Here is a 22,316-nt window from a genome sequence, read left to right as displayed (position 1 = left end):
GGTCACACACTGACCAATATTGCGGAATAGTCCTGTTCACACTCAGTCACAGCAGGCAATATTCTTTTCCATATTGCGGATGAGACTCGCCTATTCAGGTGTATAGACTCACAACATAACCAGTTTCCCTACGGATCATCTTTATTGCATTTTTTTTTTTTTTTACAGATACAGTTTTCTATGTCAATAATAGCAATGTATTTGGTCTTGTGCATTTCTTTTAACTTCTGATGTATAAAAACGGATCTGATGCAGTTGTAAAAATCGCACACACAAATGGAATACCGAAGGCAATACAGATGAAAATCAGTTTTTTTCTGGAGGAAAACTGTATGATTTTGCCTACTTTTGTCTGAACTCAGCATTACTCTAGGTGTAATAGCCATGACTATGATTGTTATTGCTGCTGTGCCTGATTCTAGAGAATTTGTGTAACAAATAGAAGCGGAGGCACAGATGTTGCAGTGTACATTCGTTTATTGCTATTTTAGTGGAACCACAGGACCACGGCCCAGGGGGCTCAAAAGGGGGCATGAATGTGCGAGCCACAGACACCCCTACCAAGACCCCTTGAGCAGGGTCAGATTGGAATGTCCGAGGGACACAGGTGCCTACTCCAGTTACAGGTGACACGTGGCAGCTGGCCCAGCAGAACAGGTGGACTGTCCGAGGTAGCAGGTAGTGGTGAGTTGACCGATAGCAAGCGGCTGAGTAAGATGGAACTGGCACTGGCAGTACTGATGTCATCCTGGATGACGGAATGACAAGCAGTCGAGCGAGACGGGACTGGCACAGGCACAGGCAGCACTGGTATCCTCCTGGGTAGTGAGTAACGAGCGGTAGACAGTCTGAAAAGACAAACAGTGTTAGAAGGATACTGGACGGACACTGATGGTACACAAACAGAACGCAGGCACGACAGTACAGGGAACCGGAAGCTAGCAACAGGAAGCACTTGTTGCTCCTCCTCCATGGCAGAGGCGCCAGAAATAGTACTCACTATTCAATCATTGGTTCGGAGCATTTTTGAAAAATGCACACTGTCTTTCAGAGACCAGGAGCGCGTGCACCCTCAGAGTCATATCCGGAGACCTGCTGGCTGCGCACCAGGAAGCAGCAGCAGGAGGAGAGCCAGGGACCAAGGACGGGCAGCAGGGAGCAGACCGAGAGCAGGGATTACGACCGGACCCCACAGAGGTACGGGCGCCATGGTGGCAAAGCCCACAGAGAGAGGTGGCGCTGTTTGTAGGCGTTTCTCAGAAAAAAAGTAAATCTATGAGAATATTTAAGGGAACTGCATAGGCAGCAATTTCATAATCAGTTTCACGGTCCACAGGTTGCCAATAACAACTTACAGCATATGTCTGGGCCTTAGAAGTGATACTCATTCTGTGCCTGTTATGTGGGGTAATCTTTGGCCTGTTTAAAATGTACATAAGAAGAAAACTAATTACTGGGAGAATTGAAGTTCAAAAAGAACAGAATGGCAATGTCTCTTATGTTGTCAAAAGCATTGCTGGCAGGATACAACAGGAACAAGGGTAGCAACTCAACGTAGCATTCTGTTACAGCTGGATCTCACCGGGCGTGGGAGTTTTCCATCATTTTTTTTCTAGCATAAAATAATTTTCTTTGCATTATGAAATTATAAGGCTATAAAAAGCAACCGATAAATATGAATAATTGGTATACTCTTTTCTGAGTATAAACTTGACACAAAGTATGTGCAAAAGACACAAAGGAGAATCAACTAATACATCACTGCCTGCACTCGGACCGTGTTTAATGGATGTCCGAAGTCAGCTTAGGGTGGATTCACATGCAACAGATTTATTTTTTGCTAAATATCTACAGAATTTGCATATGTTTTCTTGCCACAAAAAACAGCCCTATCCAGATGATTACAACTGATTTACAGGAACAAAGTGCTTCAGCAACAAAATATGCCCCATGTGAATCCTGCTTTAAGCCTCTTTCACCTGTCCTGATACTTCCGGGAATGGAAAAAAACAGTACCAGTGCGATCAGTGTCCGTGTGTACATGTGTGCCATCTGTGTGCACCATCAGTGTGATACGTACTGGAATAGAATGCAGAATAGACAGATGTTTAGGTGTTAGATAGAAATATGTTTTGTGAGATATATAATTACTGCCATGTGTGCCTAGTTTACTGTACATGTATTTAGCAAAAACAAATAAATGAAAAAAATGGCTCCCTTATTTTTAATAAGCAGCTAAGGGAAAGCAGACAGCTACAGGCTGATATTAATAGGCTGGGAAAGTCCATGTATATTGGCTCCTTCCCAGCCTAATAAGACCAGCTGCTGATATGAACCCCACAATCCCATTACCCCAATTGCCGCTGCACCAGGGCACTCGGGAAAAGCCAAGGCTAAGTGCCGGAATTAGCACACCTAATGGATGGGCCATTTCAGGGCTGAGGGCTGGTATTATTAGACTGGGAAAGGGACAATATCCATGGACCTTCCCAGTCTATTAATATTAGTTCATAGCTGTCTAATTTGCCTTTGTTGGTTATTAAAAATGGAGGATCCCCATTTTTAATAACCACCATAGGCAAAGCAGACCGTTGTGGGCTGATATTAATTGGTTGGGAATCTCCATGGCTATTTGGCCCTACTCAGCATAATAAATAGAGTTGAGCGAGTTTGCTCTGGTCCCTGCTTATTCAGCAAGTTATAGCGCTTACCGAATAAGCTGCAGAGGGAACCCAGCTTCCTGGATGCTCCGGCTGATCTGCTGTTCGGCTCCGCAGCTGCATGTGTCGCGGCTGTGTGCAGTCACGATACATGCATGGAAATCCCAACAAACAGGCTCTCCATGCATGTGCTGTGACAGTGACACATCCGCGACACATGCAGCTTCGGCGCTGATCAGCTGATCAGCCGAAGCAATCCAGGAAGCCGGGTTCCCTGCAGCTTATTCGGTAAGCGCTATAGCTTGCCGAATAAGCAGGGACCCTACAAATTCACCAATCTCTAACAATAAAACCAGCTCACAGCTGTCTGCTTTACCTTAATTGGTTATTAAAAATAGGGGGGACACCACTCCTTTATTTATTTTTGCACGGCACTAATTATATATTTTATGTACATTTATATATTCTCTATCTTTGCATACCTTTAACACCTAGACAGCTGTCATTTCTATTCTGCATTCTATTCCAGTATGTGTCAAATGAACGGCACACGGATGACACACTTTATGTCATCCATGTGCATATATGCAGGACGTATTGACATCCGTGCTACTGAAAAAAATTGACCTGTCCATGTGTAGGTCACATAGACATGTGTGCAGTCCTATAGATTATAATGGGTGTGCGTGTGTAAGTGTCTCCCACACATGTGAAAACTGTCACCACACATATTGGAGACAGTAACATGTGAAGGGGGCCTTAGCCACTTCTCCAGTTACTGGACTAATCCTCCAAGTTCACCAATGTGGGCAGTATTGAACATTTTCTTCAACTAATTCTGAAACTGCCTTTTACAAACAAACAATTTGATCTAAGAAAGCCCACATGTCAGGGAGAAGATTTATAATTATTTTCATTATTATTACTGAGAGCAGTAAAACAGAAACCACTCACACTTGGCATAAGACTAAAAGCAGGCAGTGTGGTACAAAGTCATGCAGAGATTTTCTCTGCCAAATTCCATGGCCTCCTCTGTGTAGGACTCCATTTATATCACCCCTGTCTCCTTATGGGTATGGTCTGCCATCCTTGTAACTACACCACCATCACTAGTTCATGCAAACTTGGTAGTACGAATTCGTAGATACCAAATGTGTCTAGGTTCTGTTTTATTTAAGTGGTGAAAAAACCCTCAAAGTTTATAAAAAAAAAAAAAAGTCGCAATTTTTCGATAGCCGTAGCGTCTCCACTTTTGGGAATCTAGGTCTGGGTGAGGGCTTACTTTTTGCATGCTGAGCTGACGTTTTTATTGATATCATTTTTGAGTACATACGATGCTTTGTCTGTTAATGCATTTTATTGCAATCTTGAAGAGACCAAAAAAACATAATTCTGGGGTTTTGATTTTTTCCTCATTATGCCGTTTACCGATCTTATTAATTATTTTTCCATCTTGATAGATCGGCTGATCACATCATCATGCACCGAAGAGAGGGAGGGGACCTATGACGGATATACACGTCATAGCTCGTTAAGGGATTAATTCTCAAAAACACTCTAAAAATAATTTAAAAAATAGTTGTGGCACTCTGCTAACATGGTGCAGCTTCAGTCCTGCTATATTTTTTACTCTCGGAACGGGTTACATTCCTATTATTATTTAAGTTCATGTTTTGTCCACCATCTATGTTTTAAAAGGACCTGATGATGGGTTCATGGTGCCAAAACCAGCACAGGAGGGTATTAGGGGAGATTTATGCTGCTTGAGAGCAGGATGGGAAGAAGACCAATTATCGAAGATTCATATCCTCCAGCCGATTGTTCAAAGTATATTTGTTTCTGAAATGTCACAGTGTCTCAGAATAAGACCTCATTCAGACATCCGTTTTTTGCATATGAGTGCTATCCATGGTTTCCACGGATGACACTCGTATCTATGAAAGTCTATGGGGCCATTAACATGAGCAGTGAGAGTAAAATAGCGGAGTCATGTTAGATTTTGATCAGAGGGTTGGATCAAAATCAGCAATGCAAGTCTGTGGGTCCATGGAAAAAAAATCGGACTGAACTCAAATGACATCTGAGAGTAGTCCTATTTTCATGGACTGTCAAAACGGAGAAAGTGGAGAAACTTTTTTTTTCTCCACGTGCGAGAAAAATTGATGACACTCGGACCACACTCTGATGAAATTTTGATCAAAATAATCAGTCCCCGAAAAATGAACGTCTGAATGAGGATTAAAACATATAGGCTTGCAGTAATTCAGCCAATGTCTGCTTTATGCTTGCTGTGGTTTGGGCATAATTGACCTACAGCCATGTTCCCTTTAAAAAACATCTGACTATTTGCAAGCTCACAAATGATTTGTACGTCGGTTTCCATAGATTATGTTTGGTTACTATTTTTATTTCCTCCCTCAATTGATATGCAATTTTTGATGCCACAATTACACCTATCCTGAAGAAGCCATCACTTGACCTGACTTCCAGCTATCGGCCTATTTCACTATTCCCGTTCGCCTCCAAACTCCTGGAAAGGCACATACACACTATACTTTCCTCCCACCTCTCATCTAACTTACTCTTCGACAACCTTCAATCCAACTTCCGCCCCCACCATCCCCACGAAACTGCCCTAACCAAAATCACCAATAACTTACTGCTAAAGCTAATAGACAGCATCTCTCCCAATGGAATACTGAGGCAAAGTGTCTGTCTTCCTTAGAATTACTGAGTATTGAAATATTATTGAAGTATTAATATTTGACCTGCACTACCTAACTCGCCATATTAGGATTAGGGTTGAGCGACTTTTACTTTTTTGGGGTCGAGTCGGGTTTTGCGAAACCCGACTATCTCAAAAGTCGAGTCGAGTGCAGTCGGCCGATTATCGCGAAAAGTCGGGGATCGACCGAAACACGAAATCCAATGCAAGTCAATGGGGAAGCATAGTCGGCAGTGAGTGGGGGCCAGGAAAACACCTACAGTGCCCATTTTAATGGCAAAAACATCCATTCTTGTTTCTGAAGCTTGTCAATCTTAATTTACTTTATAATAATAGATAGGCATTGGAAATTGGGGGTCATTTGGCTAACATTGTGGGGGGGGTAGGGCTGGTTCAAGTTTTTAGTGGGCCCAGGAAACGTGGACTACGTCACGGCGGTGGAGCAGTGAGAGGTAAGTATTTCAACTTTGCAAGTGCTGTGATCCTGAGCAAGCAGGGGGGGCCCACTCGTTCGCATTGGCACTGGCACAGGGCCCCTCAAAGTACGGCGGTGTGTTTGCACGGCGGGGGCGCCTCCCACCGGCAGCGACACTTCTGCGTACTCTGAGGGGCCCTGTGCCTGTGATGTCGCCAACGAGTATGCCCCCCCACCTGATGAAGGAACCTGCACTTTCATCTGCACCTTCCTCTTTGTCCCTGTGTAAGGTGGTATAGTATGCGGGAAGGGGAACCTGACTTTCAGCAGGGTCAGATTGTGGCCGTGTAGCGTGCAAGGGGAATGTAGTGGTCTGGGTCAATGTACCACAAGACTCATCTAGCGCTGGCTGGGCAATGGGCAGGATGAGGAGGAAACACAGATATAGGCCCAAATAATAAAGTGGGCTAAATGCAGTTCAAAATTGGTAACAGGACTAACCAGGCGGCATTGGTTTGTTCAGTGGAGTAGAAAACCCAGGAGCGGCCGACACCGTTTTAAGGGCCCAACCACAGTAGTAGGCCCAATGCAGTTTAATATTACAAATAAAGGCCGAAAGCCTGAAGATTGAAGCTCGGGAAAACAAAACAGGAGAAAACCCAGGAGCGGCAGACACCGTTTTAAGGGCCCAACCACACTAGTAGGCCCAATGCAGTTTAATACTACAAATCTAGCCCGAAAGCCTGAAGATTGAGGCTCTGGAAAATAACACAGGACAACACCAAGGTGCGGCAGACACCGTTACTAGGCCCAACCAAAATAGTAGGCCAACTGCAGTGTTATATAAACAACAACTTAATGAGAGCCTGAAGATTGAAGCACAGCTCTGTTCAGTGGAGAACAGAAAGCAGTGGCAGACACCGTTAGCAGGCCCCAACCACACTAGTAGGCCAACTGCAGTGTTATATTAACAAGAACTACTTAATGAGAGCCTGAAGATTGAAGCTCAGGCAAGTAAACCTGGAGAACACCTTGGAGTGGCAGACACCATTAGTAGGCCCCAAACAAAATAGTAGGCCAACTGCACTGTTATCTTAACAACAACTACTTAATGAGAGCCTGAAGATTGAAGCTCAGCTTTGTACAGTGAAGGACAACACAAGAGAGCGGCAGACACCGTTAGTAGGCTCCAACCACACATATTAACAACAACTACTTAATGAGAGCCTGAAGATTGAAGCTCAGCTTTGTACAGTGCAGGACAACTGTAATGGGAGACAGACACAATAAGTAGGCCTAAATAAGTAATTAGGGAAAATTCAGTTCAAAATTGGTAAGTGGAGTACACTTGCAGCATAGCGTGGTTCAGCGGAGGAGGGCATGTGTAATTAGTGGCTCTGACACAGGAAGTAGGCCTAAAATAAAAATGAAGGCTATATTAAGTTCAAAATTGGTAAAAGGAGTACACAAGTGGCATAGCTGGGTTCTGTGCTGGAGGACAACTGTTATGACAGGCTTACACAGTTACTAGGCACAAATAAGTAAGTAGGATAAATGCAGTTCACAATTGGTCACAGGAGTACACAGGCGGCATAGCTTTGTTCAGTGGAGGACAACTGCAAGTGGTGGACTGGCCGAGACAGACACAGGTAGTAGGCCTACAATAGAAAGTAGGCTCTATGCAGTTTAAAGTAGGCTACAGGGGTACACAGGCAGCATTGTTGTGGTCAGCGGAGGACGATTTCAAGGAGGGACCGCAGACAGACTTCCTAGGCATAAAATAATGAAGCAGGCTCGATGCGGTTTAAATTAGGCTACAGGGGTACACAGGCAGCATTGGTGTGCTCAGTGGAGGACAATTGGAAGGAGGGACCGCAGACAGACTTAGTAGGCCTAAAATAACAAAATAGGCTCTATGCAGCTTCCATTATGTGGCAGGGGTACACAGGCAGCATTGGTGTGCTTGGCGGAGGACAATTGGAAGGAGGGACCTCAGACAGTAAGTACTCCAAAAAACTAAATAGATTTTAACGTCTCGCAAAAAAAAAAAAAAAAGGTGCCATACTTAGGTACAGGGGTGGGCTCCTATGCTGACTTTCAGACATTAGTATAGAAAAGTAGGAGACAAAAAAAGCGCAAATAGGGTCTTATCCTCAGGATTGCTTCTAATCAATTATGAGAGAACTGCTCACCTGGTGGTACAAAGTAAAGGCGTGTAGTTTGTCAGCTGCTGCAGATCCACAGGTCGGCGCTGCGACCTCTTAGAGACGTTATAATAGATGAATGTGGATAAAATACGCGCTGCTGTGACAAATAATGGATCCAGATATAGTTATAAGGTGTTCGGGTGGTTTATTCAACGCGTTTCGAAGCTCGTGGCTTCTTCTTCAGGAAGTTTCCACACAGAGATATATCTCTGTGTGGAAACTTCCTGAAGAAGAAGCCACGAGCTTCAAAACGCGTTGAATAAACCACCCGAACACCTTATAACTATATCTGGATCCATTATTTGTCACAACAGCGCGGATTTTATCCACATTCATCTATTATAACGACTTTCAGACATTGTAATTTGGCGCAAAGTATTTACTGGTGTAAATGTAGGACAGGGCCCCTGCCTATTTTAAATAGCATCATACATGTCAACAAATTGTTATTGTCAGTGCCAGGCATTGAAGGATTTCAGCGCATAGACTAAACAGTGGTGGAGCAGCGAAAGATAATTTTGCAAGTGGTAGAGCACTATTTGAGCTGGGGGGGGACACTCTCTCGTGGCCGGTGGTACAGGCCCAAGGCCCCTCATGTTACAATGGTGTGTCTGACGTTGGGTGCGCACCACCACCGCCAGAGACACTTCATTGTACTATGAGTGACCCAGTGGCAGTGCCGTCGACCAAAAGTGGGCACACCCACCTCTTCAGACAAACAGCACTCTGACGGGTGCTTGTGCCAAGTGGCGAGACCACGGCCCCGTGGGGGGAGTTAGGCCATTTAGGGAGGTGTAAACATGTCGTATGCTCTACAAACAGCAGCTGCAAATTAAGAGATTGGAACAGTCAGTAACACCAGTCCCAAAGCAAGACCTTTTTTCAGGAAAGCTAGGTGTCAGCCGGGAAAGGTGGGGCAAAATAATTAGAAATCCATGAGTGGTTCATTTTAATGAAGGTTAGATCATCAACATTTTGGGTCGCCAGACGAGTCCTTTTTTCGGTCAGTATTGAACCAGCAGCACTGAAGACTCTTTCTGATAGCACACTAGCAGCTGGGCAAGCGAGCTCCTGTAATGCATATTCTGCCAATTCAGGCCAGGTGTCTATTTTAGATGCCCAGTAATCAAAGGGGAATGACCTGTGAGGGAGAACATCGATAAGGGAGGAAAAATAGTTCGTAACCATACTGGACAAATGCTGTCTCCTGTCACTTTGAATTGATGCTGCAGTACCTGTCGTGTCTGCGGTCATTGCGAAATCACTCCACAACCTGGTCAGAAAACCCCTCTGTCCAACGCCACTTCTGATTTGTGCACCTCTAACACCTCTGCCCTGTTGCCCCCTGCAGCTCGTGTGAGAACCATCATCTGCGCTGTGTGCTGGGAATGCCTGAATCAAACGGTCTACAAGAGTAGCTTGTTTGGCTGCCAATATTTGTTCGAGGTTCTCATGTGGCATGATATTTTGCAATTTGCCTTTATAGCGAGGATCAAGGAGGCAGGCCAACCAGTAATCGTCATCGGTCATCATTTTTATAATGCGTGGGTCCCTTTTGAGGATACGCAAGGCATAATACGCCATGTGGGCCAATGTTCCAGTTGTCAAATCAGTGCATGTGCTGGGTTGAGGAGCACTTTCGGGCAAATCAACGTCACTTGTCTCCCTCAAAAAACCTGAACCCGGCCTTGCAACGCCAGCAGCCCTGAGAAGCTTCCTCATCCAAAAAATACTCATCCCCATCATCCTCCTCGTCCTCCTCCTCTTCGCCCCCCACCTCGTCCTGTAGACTTCCCTGAGCAGACAATGGCTGACTGTCATCTAGGCTTCCCTCGTCCTCGGCTGCAGACGCCTGCTCCTTTATGTGCATCAAACTTTGCATCAGCAGACGCATTAGGGGGATGCTCATGCTTATTATGGCGTTGTCTGCACTAACCAGCCGTGTGCATTCCTCAAAACACTGAAGGACTTGACACAGGTCTTGTAGCTTCGACCACTGCACACCTGACAACTCCATGTCTGCCATCCAACTGCTTACCCGTGTATGTGTATCCTCCCACAAATACATAACAGCACGCCTCTGTTCGCACAGTCTCTGAAGCATGTGCAGTGTGGAGTTCCACCTTGTTGCAATGTCAATGATTAGGCGATGCTGGGGAAGTTTCAAAGACCGCTGATGGTTCTGCATACGGCTGGAGTGTACGGGCGAACGGCGGATGTGCGAGCAAAGTCTGCGCACTTTCAGGAGCAGGTCGTGTAACCCCGGATAACTTTTCAGAAAGCACTGCACCACCAGGTTTAAGGTGTGAGCCAGGCTGTTGTCGCCCAAACACTTCATTGCCAATACAGCCTGCTGACGCTTGCCACTAGATGTTCCATAATGGGACACCTCGTGTGCAACAGTGCCAGCTGCGGATGGAGTGGTACTGCGTCTGCGGTCTGTGGACGAGCTCTTGCTTCTGCTGGAGGACGAGGAGGAGGAGGGGGGACGAACGCCTACAGCCAACTGTTTCCTAGACCGTGGGCTAGGAAGAACTGTCCCAATATTGCTGTCCCCTGTGGACCCTGCATCCACCACATTAACCCAGTGTGCCGTGATGGAGACGTAACGCCCCTGGCCATGCCTACTGGTCCATGCATCTGTTGTCAGGTGCACCTTTCTACTCACAGATTGCCTGAGTGCATGGACAATGCGGGCTTTTACATGCTGGTGGAGGGCTGGGATGGCTTTTCTCGAAAAGTATCGACTGGGTAGCTCGTAGCGTGGTACTGCGTAGGCCATCAGGGCTTTGAAAGCTTTGGTTTCAACTAACCGGTAGGGCATCATCTCTAACAAGATTAGTCTAGCAATGTGGGCGTTCAAACCCTGTGTGTTATGATCCTAGTGGCAAGGATCGCAAGTTTGACTAGCTAAGTAACTAAACCGAGGACCAGCTCTTGGGAAGTGGTATCTGGATTGACCGCAACCTGATCCTATCCGCAAACAACTATAGGCAGCCGTGGAACGTTACCTGGAAATCCTAGACGTCTCTTCACGGCCTGAGAAACTACCTATTCCTAGAGGGAAAGTAAAGTCCTTACTTGCCTCAGAGAAATGACCCCAAAGATATAGAAAAGCCCCCCACAAATTAACGGTGAGTTAAGGGGAAAGCACAAACGCAGAGATGAAATAGATTTAGCAAATGAGGCCCGCTAACACTAGATAGCAGAAAATAGGAAGGGAGCTGTGCGGTCAATAGAAAACCCTAAGCAAAATATCCACGCAGAGATTGCTCGAGCCCCCGCACCAACTAACGGTGCGGGGGAAGCAACTCCGTACCCCAGAGCTTACCAGCAGCAGGAACTCACATATTAGCAAGCTGGACTAAACTCATAATACACAGAAATCATATTGAAGACTGATGAGCAAAAAAATAATCAAACAGAAACTTAGCTTCTCCAGAAGAGACTGAAAACGAAGAAAATCAGGGGAGATCAGAATAGCACTGAATACATCGACAGCCGGCAACAAGTGGAAGTGAAGCAGAGCTAAATAGGAACTCCCTAGTGCATAACGAGGCAGCTGATCCAGCCACAGACCCGCAGGATAACAAACAAAACCACCAGGGGGAGCCCAAAAACAAAACTCACACAATACCACCTGTGACCACAAGAGGGAGCCTGAAAACAGAGTTCACAACAGTACCCCCCCCTTGAGGAGGGGTCACCGAACCCTCATCAAAAAACCCCAGGGCGATCAGGGTGAGCCACATGGAAGGCACAAACCAAATCAGCCGCATGAACATCAGAGGCAACAACCCAGGAATTATCCTCCTGACCATAGCCCTTCCACTTAACCAAATACTGAAGCCTCCGTCTAGAAATACGGGAATCCAAGATCTTCTCCACCACGTATTCCAATTCTCCCTCAACCAGCACAGGGGCAGGAGGCTCAACCGAAGGAACCACAGGCACCACATACCTCCGCAACAACGACCGATGGAACACATTATGAATAGCAAACGATGCTGGGAGGTCCAAACGAAATGACACAGGGTTAAGGACTTCCAAAATCTTACAAGGACCGATAAACCGAGGCTTGAACTTGGGAGAGGAGACCTTCATAGGAACAAAGCGAGAAGACAACCACACCAAGTCCCCAACGCGAAGTCGGGGACCCACACATCGACGGCGGTTGGCAAAGCGCTGAGCCTTGTCTTGAGACAGCTTCAAATTGTCCACCACATGATCCCAAATCTGATGCAACCTATCCACCACAAGATCCACTCCAGGACAGTCAGAAGACTCCACCTGACCCGAGGAAAAACGAGGATGAAACCCCGAATTACAAAAAAAAGGCGAAACCAAAGTACCAGAACTAGCCCGATTATTAAGGGCAAATTCGGCCAATGGCAAAAAAGCCACCCAGTCGTCCTGATCAGCAGAAACAAAACATCTCAAATAGGTTTCCAAGGTCTGATTTAGTTCGCTCGGTTTGGCCATTCGTCTGAGGATGGAAGGCCGACGAAAAAGACAAATCAATGCCCATCTTAGCACAAAAGGTCCGCCAAAATCTAGACACAAACTGGGATCCTCTGTCGGAAACAATATTCTCAGGGATCTCGTGCAAACGAAACACATTTTGAAAAAACAGCGGAACCAACTCGGAGGAGGAAGGCAACTTAGGCAAGGGCACCAAATGGACCATCTTAGAAAAACGATCACACACCACCCAGATGACAGACATTCTCTGAGAGATAGGGAGATCTGAAATAAAATCCATGGAAATGTGCGTCCAAGGCCTCTTCGGGACAGGCAAAGGTAACAGCAAACCACTGGCACGAGAACAGCAAGGCTTAGCCCGAGCACAAATTCCACAAGACTGCACAAAGGAACGCACATCCCGCAACAAGGAAGGCCACCAAAAGGACCTGGCCACCAAATCTCTGGTACCAAATATTCCAGGATGGCCTGCCAACACCGAAGAATGAACCTCGGAAATAACTCTGTTGGTCCATCTATCTGGGACAAACAGTCTCTCCGGTGGACAACGGTCAGGTCTATCCGCCTGAAACTCCTGCAGCACTCGTCGCAAATCTGGGGAGATGGCAGACAAAATCACCCCTTCTCTGAGGATACCAGCCGGCTCAGAATCTCCAGGAGAGTCAGGCACAAAACTCCTAGAAAGAGCATCAGCCTTCACATTCTTCGAACCAGGCAGGTACGAGACCACGAAATCAAAACGAGAGAAAAACAACGACCAACAAGCCTGTCTAGGATTCAGCCGCTTGGCCAACTCGAGATAAATCAGATTTTTGTGATCAGTCAAGACCACCACACGATGCTTAGCTCCCTCGAGCCAATGTCGCCACTCCTTAAATGCCCACTTCATAGCCAACAACTCCCGATTACCGACATCATAATTCCGCTCGGCAGGCGAAAACTTTCTTGAAAAGAAAGCACATGGCTTCATCACAGAGCCATCAGAGCTTCTCTGCGACAAAACAGCCCCCGCTCCAATCTCAGAAGCATCAACCTCGACCTGGAAAGGAAGACAGACATCTGGCTGACATAAGACCGGAGCCGAAGAAAACCGGCGCTTCAGCTCCCGAAAGGCCTCCACAGCCGCAGGAGACCAATTAGTAACATCAGAACCCTTCTTGGTCAAATCCGTCAAAGGCTTAACAACACCAGAAAAATTAGCGATGAAGCGACGGTAAAAATTAGCAAAACCCAAGAACTTCTGAAGACTCTTAACAGATGTAGGCTGAGTCCAGTCATGAATAGCCTGAACCTTGACTGGGTCCATCTCAATAGTAGAAGGGGAAAAAATGAAACCCAAAAAATAAACCTTCTGGACTCCAAAAAGACATTTTGAGCCCTTCACAAATAAAGCATTGGCACGCAGGACCTGAAACACCATCCTGACCTGCTTAACATGGGACTCCCAATCATCAGAAAAAAACAGAATATCATCCAGATACACAATCATAAATTTATCCAGATACTCGCGGAAGATGTCGTGCATGAAGGACTGAAAGACAGAAGGAGCGTTAGAAAGTCCAAAAGGCATCACCAAGTACTCGAAATGGCCTTCGGGCGTATTAAATGCAGTTTTCCATTCATCGCCCTGCTTAATACGCACAAGGTTATACGCACCACGAAGATCTATCTTGGTGAACCAACTAGACCCCCTAATGCGAGCAAACAGATCAGATAACAATGGCAAAGGATACTGAAATTTGACCGTGATTTTATTTAGAAGGCGATAATCAATACAAGGTCTCAGGGAACCGTCCTTCTTAGCCACAAAAAAGAATCCCGCACCAAGAGGGGAGGAGGAGGGGCGAATAAGTCCTTTCTCCAAAGACTCCTTTATATAACTCCGCATAGCAGCATGCTCCGGCACTGACAAATTGAAAAGTCGTCCCTTAGGAAACTTACTACCAGGAATCAAATTTATAGCACAATCACAATCCCTATGAGGAGGTAGAGAACTGAGTTTGGGCTCATCAAATACATCCTGGTAGTCCGACAAAAACGCAGGGACTTCAGAAGGAGTGGATGAAGCAATTGACACCACAGGAGCATCGCCATGAATTCCCTGACAACCCCAACTTGACACAGACATTGCTTTCCAATCCAGGACTGGATTATGAGTCTGCAACCATGGCAGACCCAACACGACAACATCATGCAAATTATGCAGAACAAGAAAGCGAATCACCTCCTGATGAACAGGAGTCATGCACATGGTCACTTGCGTCCAGTACTGAGGTTTATTCATAGCCAATGGTGTAGCATCAATACCCCTTAGTGGAATAGGGAATTTTAAAGGCTCCAACACAAAACCACAGCGCCGGGCAAATGACAAATCCATCAGGCTCAGGGCAGCACCTGAATCCACAAAAGCCATAACCGGGTAAGATGACAGGGAACAAATCAGGGTAACAGACAAAATGAACTTAGGCTGTAAAGTACCGATGGTGACAGATTTATCAATCTTTTTTGTGCGCTTAGAGCACGCTGAGATAATATGAGCTGAGTCACCACAGTAAAAGCACAACCCATTTTGCCGTCTATAATTTTGCCGTTCACTTCTGGTCAGAATTCTATCACATTGCATAGACTCAGGTGTCTGTTCAGAAGACACCGCCAAATAGTGTGCAGGTTTGCGCTCCCGCAAACGCCGATCAATCTGAATGGCCAGAGTCATTGACTCATTCAGACCTGCAGGCGTAGGGAACCCCACCATGACATTCTTAATGGCTTCAGAAAGACCCTTTCTGAAATTTGCAGCCAGGGCACACTCATTCCATTGAGTAAGCACCGACCATTTCCGAAATTTCTGGCAATACACCTCTGCTTCATCTTGCCCCTGAGAGAGGGCCAACAAAGCTTTTTCAGCCTGGTTCTCAAGATTAGGTACCTCATAGAGCAATCCAAGGGCCAGAAAAAACGCATCCACACTGAGCAATGCAGGATACCCTGGCGCCAATGCGAAGGCCCAATCTTGAGGGTCGCCGCGCAAGAAAGAAATAATAATCTTAACTTGCTGAACGGAATCACCAGAGGAACGAGGTTTCAAAGAAAGAAACAATTTGCAATTGTTCTTAAAATTCAGGAACCTAGATCTATCTCCAGAAAACAACTCCGGAATAGGTATTCTAGGCTCTGACATAGGACTGTGAACAACAAAATCCTGAATACTTTGTACCCTTGCAGCAAGATGATCTACACTGGAGGCCAAACTCTGGATATCCATGTCAGCAGCTGAACTCAGAGCCACACCAAGATTAAGAGGAGGAGAGAAGCTAGACACACAGCAGCTAGACACACGGCAGCAAAAAAAAAAAAAAAATTCCTCAAGGCTTCTCTTCTCCTGCTTCTGCCATGCAATTAACACTTTATGGGCCGGCTGTACTGTTATGATCCTAGTGGCAAGGATCGCAAGTTTGACTAGCTAAGTAACTAAACCGAGGACCAGCTCTGGGGAAGTGGTATCTGGATTGACCGCAACCTGATCCTATCCGCAAACAACTATAGGCAGCCGTGGAACGTTACCTGGAAATCCTAGACGTCTCTTCACGGCCTGAGAAACTACCTATTCCTAGAGGGAAAGTAAAGTCCTTACTTGCCTCAGAGAAATGACCCCAAAGATATAGAAAAGCCCCCCACAAATATTAACGGTGAGTTAAGGGGAAAGCACAAACGCAGAGATGAAATAGATTTAGCAAATGAGGCCCGCTAACACTAGATAGCAGAAAATAGGAAGGGAGCTGTGCGGTCAATAGAAAACCCTAAGCAAAATATCCACGCAGAGATTGCTCGAGCCCCCGCACCAACTAACGGTGCGGGGGAAGCAACTCCGTACCCCAGAGCTTACCAGCAGCAGGAACTCACATATTAGCAAGCTGGACTAAACTCATAATACACAGAAATCATATTGCAGACTGATGAGCAAAAAATAATCAAACAGAAACTTAGCTTCTCCAGAAGAGACTGAAAACGAAGATAATCAGGGGAGATCAGAATAGCACTGAATACATCGACAGCCGGCAACAAGTGGAAGTGAAGCAGAGCTAAATAGGAACTCCCTAGTGCATAACGAGGCAGCTGATCCAGCCACAGACCCGCAGGATAACAAACAAAGCCACCAGGGGGAGCCCAAAAACAAAACTCACACAATACCACCTGTGACCACAAGAGGGAGCCTGAAAACAGAGTTCACAACACCTGTGTACGCGGATGCGAGGATGAGTACTTCCTTTTCCTATCGAAAGTCTCATGTAGGGTGAGCTGGACTGGAGAGCTGCATAGGGTGGAACTAGCAGGGTTGCCGGTGGACATGGCAAACTGAGAGAGGGTTGGTGATGGTATTCTTGCTGTTGCCCTACATACAGTGTTTCCTACCGTGAACCTGGTGATTCCCTGACTGTTTTGGCCTTTCGACGAAACCACATTTACTGCAGGTGGTGTGGTAAATGGTGGGCTTACAGTGAGGGAAGGGATGTAGCGTTGCTGACTAGCTTCATTGTGAGAGTCTGCTACAACGTTAAGGGATGTTTGGTAGTTAGTCCAGGCTTGCAAGTGCATGGTGGTTAAATGTCTACGCATGCAACTTGTATTTAGATTTTTAACATTCTGACCTCTGCTGAAGGTCCTTGAGCATTTCTTACAGATGACTTTGCACTGATCATTTGGATCTTGGTTAAAAAAATGCCAGACTACACTCTTCCTACTATCGGATACCTTTTCAGGCATTGCACACTGAGCTACTTTAACCGGATGGCCACGCTGTCCTACAACTGGTTTTGGTTTTGCCACATGTTTTTGACCAGATACGGGCCTGCCAGATGGAACCTGTTGCGATGTTGATGCCTGCTGCGGCTCCTCCTCCTCCGCTTCAGAGCTACTGCCGCCTGCACCCTGTTCCCCCAATGGCTGCCAATCGGGGTCAACAACTGTGTCATCTATGACCTCCTCTTCTATGTCCTGGGCACCTTCCTCTGGGTCACCGTGTAAGCCGGTCCTATAGCGTTCGTGATGGGGCTTAATAGTCTCATCAGGGTGAGATTCTGGATCAGTACACTGCGAGGGCAATGTTCTGATCTGAGTCAAAGGAACAGCATAATAATCTGGCTGTGGCTGTGCATCTGTGCACTCCATGTCCGATTCATCTTGTAATGGGCATGGCCTGTTAACAACTTCCCTTTATAACCCAGGAAAGGTATGTGTAAAGAGCTCCATGGAGTAACCTGTTGTGTCACCTGACGCATCCTTCTCTGTTGTTCTGGGTGAAGAACACAAGGAAGCGACTTGTCCCTGACCGGGAACATCCACTGACGACGTGCTGTTTTTACCTTTTCACTTTCCGAGGAGGAGGCGAAAGAGCTAGAGGCAGAGTCAGAAAGGAAAGACAAAACTTGTTCCTGCTGCTCTGGCTTTAAAAGCGGTTTTCCTACTCCCAGAAAAGGGAGCGTTCGAGGCCTTGTGTAGCCAGACGATGACGCTAGCTCAACAACTTGAGACTTAGGGTCTATATTGCTTTTCCCACGACCACCTGATGCTCCATGACCACCACCACTACCATCATTACCAGCTGGCAATGACCGCCCACGGCCACGACCTCTTCCACCAGACTTCCTCATTCTTAGAAACATGAAACCAAACTAACAACCGTTATGTGGTCCTGTACAACCAGGTAGAAGGTGTACGTAAACTTGTTGTGAATTTAAATCTCCCTTTTTTATGTGTGGGAGAATGCAGGAAAAAAATCAGGCCCGCTGTATTACACTTCACAGTTTGATTGGCAGAAAGAGGCTGGCAGATATGCCACTAACAGGAGTGACGCAGATGCACACACTGGCAATAGAAATCTCCCTCTTTATGTGTGGGAGAATGCTGGGAAAAATCAGGCCCACTATATTACACTACACAGTTTGATATGCAGAAAGAGGCTGGCAGATATGCCACTAACAGGACTGACGCACGCAGATGCACACACTGGCAATATAAATCTCCCTCTTTATGTGTGGGAGAATGCAGGGAAAAATCAGGCTCACTGTATTACACTACACAGTTTGATTGGCAGAAAGAGGCTGGCAGATATGCCACTAACAGGAGTGACGCAGATGCACACACTGGCAACAGAAATCTCCCTCTTTATGTGTGGGAGAATGCAGGGAAAAATCAGGCCTACTATATTACACTACACAGTTTGATTGGCAGAAAGAGGCTGGCAGATATGCCACTAACAGGAGTGACGCAGATGCACACACTGGCAATATAAATCTCCCTCTTTATGTGTGGGAGAATGCAGGGAAAAATCAGGCCCACTATATTACACTACACAGTTTGATTGGCAGAAAGAGGCTGGCAGATATGCCACTAACAGGAGTGACGCAGATGCACACACTGGCAATAGAAATCTCCCTCATTATGTGTGGGAGAATGCAGGGACAAATCAGGCCCACTGTATTACACTACACAGTTTGATTGGCAGAAAGAGGCTGGCAGATATGCCACTAACAGGACTGACGCACGCAGATGCACACACTGGCAATAGAAATCTCCCTCTTTATGTGTGGGAGAATGCAGGGAAAAATCAGGCCCACTGGATTACACTTCACAGTTTGATTGGCAGAAAGAGGCTGGCAGATATGCCACTAACAGGACTGACGCACGCAGATGCACACATTAGCAATAGAAATCTCCCCTTTATGTGTGGGAGAATGCAGGTAAAATCAGGCCCACTATATCACAGTATAGTTTCTGTGGCACAATATGAATGACAGATACCACAGACAGCACTGGCACAGATGCACAGATTTGTAAATATTATTCTCCCTTTATTTTAATTTTTTTTTTGTGATATGGGAGACAAGTGATTTAATCAGGCCCACTATATCACAGTATAGTTTCTGTGGCACAAAATGAATGACAGATACCACAGACAGCACTGGCACAGATGCACAGATTTGGAAATATTATTCCCCCTTTATTTTATTTTTTTTTATTTATATGGGAGACAAGTGATTTAATCAGGCCCACTATATCACAGTATAGTTTCTGTGGCACAAAATGAATGACAGATACCACAGACAGCACTGGCACAGATGCACAGATTTGGCAATATTTTTCTCCCTTTATTTTAATTTTTTTTTTATATGGGAGACAAGTGATTTAATCAGGCCCACTATATCACAGTATATTTTCTGTGGCACAAAATGAATGACAGATACCACAGACAGCACTGGCACAGATGCCCAGATTTGGAAATATTATTCTCCCTTTATTTTAATTTTTTTTTTTGTGATATGGAAGACAAGTGATTTAATCAGGCCCACTATATCACAGTATAGTTTCTGTGGCACAAAATGAATGACAGATACCACAGACAGCACTGGCACAGATGCACAGATTTGGCAATATTATTCTCCCTTTATTTTTATTTTTTTTTATTTATATGGGAGACAAGTGATTTAATCAGGCCCACTACATCACAGTATATTTTCTGTGGCACAAAATGAATGACAGATACCACAGACAGCACTGGCACAGATGCACTGATTGGCAATATAAATCTCCCTTCTTAGGTGTGGGACAGTGCAGAAAAATACAGGCCCACTGTTTTACACTACACAGTTTCAGGGGCTGAAAGTGGCTGGAAGATATAAAAAAAAAAAAAAGAAAAGGGACTGTACTACAATTACTATCTCTCTACAATAATCTCTGAAAAGTATGGCAGGCAGCAATAAAAAGGACTGCTGCACACAAAAAAAGGGGACAAACAAACAAGATAGCTGTGCAGAAAGGAAGGAGCAACAGGATTTTTGCTTTAAAAAAGCAGTTGGTTTGCACAGCGGCGTACACACAGCAACGCAGCGATCAGGGAGCCTTATAAGCTACAGAGCTGTTGCACAGAAATCTTGCCTCCACTGTCCCTGCAAAGAAAAGGTGGTGTTGGACAGTGGAAATCGCTACAGCACAGCAGTTTGGGGGTTAATTTACCCTGCCTAACGCTATCCCTGCTTCTGACGAAGCGGCAGCAAGGACCAGCTCTGGGGAAGTGGTATCTGGATTGACCGCAACCTGATCCTATCCGCAAACAACTATAGGCAGCCGTGGAACGTTACCTGGAAATCCTAGACGTCTCTTCACGGCCTGAGAAACTACCTATTCCTAGAGGGAAAGTAAAGTCCTTACTTGCCTCAGAGAAATGACCCCAAAGATATAGAAAAGCCCCCCACAAATATTAACGGTGAGTTAAGGGGAAAGCACAAACGCAGAGATTAAATAGATTTAGCAAATGAGGCCCGCTAACACTAGATAGCAGAAAATAGGAAGGGAGCTGTGCGGTCAATAGAAAACCCTAAGCAAAATATCCATGCAGAGATTGCACGAGCCCCCGCACCAACTAACGGTGCGGGGGAAGCAACTCCGTACCCCAGAGCTTACCAGCAGCAGGAACTCACATATTAGCAAGCTGGACTAAACTCATAATACACAGAAATCATATTGCAGACTGATGAGCAAAAAATAATCAAACAGAAACTTAGCTTCTCCAGAAGAGACTGAAAACGAAGAAAATCAGGGGAGATCAGAATAGCACTGAATACATCGACAGCCGGCAACAAGTGGAAGTGAAGCAGAGCTAAATAGGAACTCCCTAGTGCATAACGAGGCAGCTGATCCAGCCACAGACCCGCAGGATAACAAACAAAGCCACCAGGGGGAGCCCAAAAACAAAACTCACACAATACCACCTGTGACCACAAGAGGGAGCCTGAAAACAGAGTTCACAACACCTGTGTACGCGGATGCGAGGATGAGTACTTCCTTTTCCTATCGAAAGTCTCATGTAGGGTGAGCTGGACTGGAGAGCTGCATAGGGTGGAACTAGCAGGGTTGCCGGTGGACATGGCAAACTGAGAGAGGGTTGGTGATGGTATTCTTGCTGTTGCCCTACATACAGTGTTTCCTACCGTGAACCTGGTGATTCCCTGACTGTTTTGGCCTTTCGACGAAACCACATTTACTGCAGGTGGTGTGGTAAATGGTGGGCTTACAGTGAGGGAAGGGATGTAGCGTTGCTGACTAGCTTCATTGTGAGAGTCTGCTACAACGTTAAGGGATGTTTGGTAGTTAGTCCAGGCTTGCAAGTGCATGGTGGTTAAATGTCTACGCATGCAACTTGTATTTAGATTTTTAACATTCTGACCTCTGCTGAAGGTCCTTGAGCATTTCTTACAGATGACTTTGCACTGATCATTTGGATCTTGGTTAAAAAAATGCCAGACTACACTCTTCCTACTATCGGATACCTTTTCAGGCATTGCACACTGAGCTACTTTAACCGGATGGCCACGCTGTCCTACAACTGGTTTTGGTTTTGCCACATGTTTTTGACCAGATACGGGCCTGCCAGATGGAACCTGTTGCGATGTTGATGCCTGCTGCGGCTCCTCCTCCTCCGCTTCAGAGCTACTGCCGCCTGCACCCTGTTCCCCCAATGGCTGCCAATCGGGGTCAACAACTGTGTCATCTATGACCTCCTCTTCTATGTCCTGGGCACCTTCCTCTGGGTCACCGTGTAAGCCGGTCCTATAGCGTTCGTGATGGGGCTTAATAGTCTCATCAGGGTGAGATTCTGGATCAGTACACTGCGAGGGCAATGTTCTGATCTGAGTCAAAGGAACAGCATAATAATCTGGCTGTGGCTGTGCATCTGTGCACTCCATGTCCGATTCATCTTGTAATGGGCATGGCCTGTTAACAACTTCCCTTTATAACCCAGGAACGGTATGTGTAAAGAGCTCCATGGAGTA

At 45.9% G+C, this 22,316-nt stretch overlaps 1 protein-coding gene across 6 annotated transcripts in view; it reads left to right on the top strand.

Annotated features, from left to right (window-relative positions):
- Positions 1-22,316, top strand: part of SMPD3 (sphingomyelin phosphodiesterase 3) — a 567,374-nt gene that overhangs the window by 258,289 nt on the left and 286,769 nt on the right. Inside the window, exon 2 of one of the 6 annotated variants that reach the window (XM_077288172.1) lies at positions 1,052-1,197. The exons of the other annotated variants lie outside the window; for them this stretch is intronic. The gene's annotated coding sequence lies outside the window, so the exon portion shown is untranslated. The remainder of the gene's footprint in view (positions 1-1,051; positions 1,198-22,316) is intronic. 6 annotated transcript variants of the gene reach the window in all.

Source organism: Ranitomeya variabilis, chromosome 2, assembly GCF_051348905.1.
Source record: "Ranitomeya variabilis isolate aRanVar5 chromosome 2, aRanVar5.hap1, whole genome shotgun sequence".
Taxonomy (NCBI): Eukaryota; Metazoa; Chordata; class Amphibia; order Anura; family Dendrobatidae; genus Ranitomeya; species Ranitomeya variabilis.
This window is presented reverse-complemented; position numbering and strand designations above follow the sequence as displayed.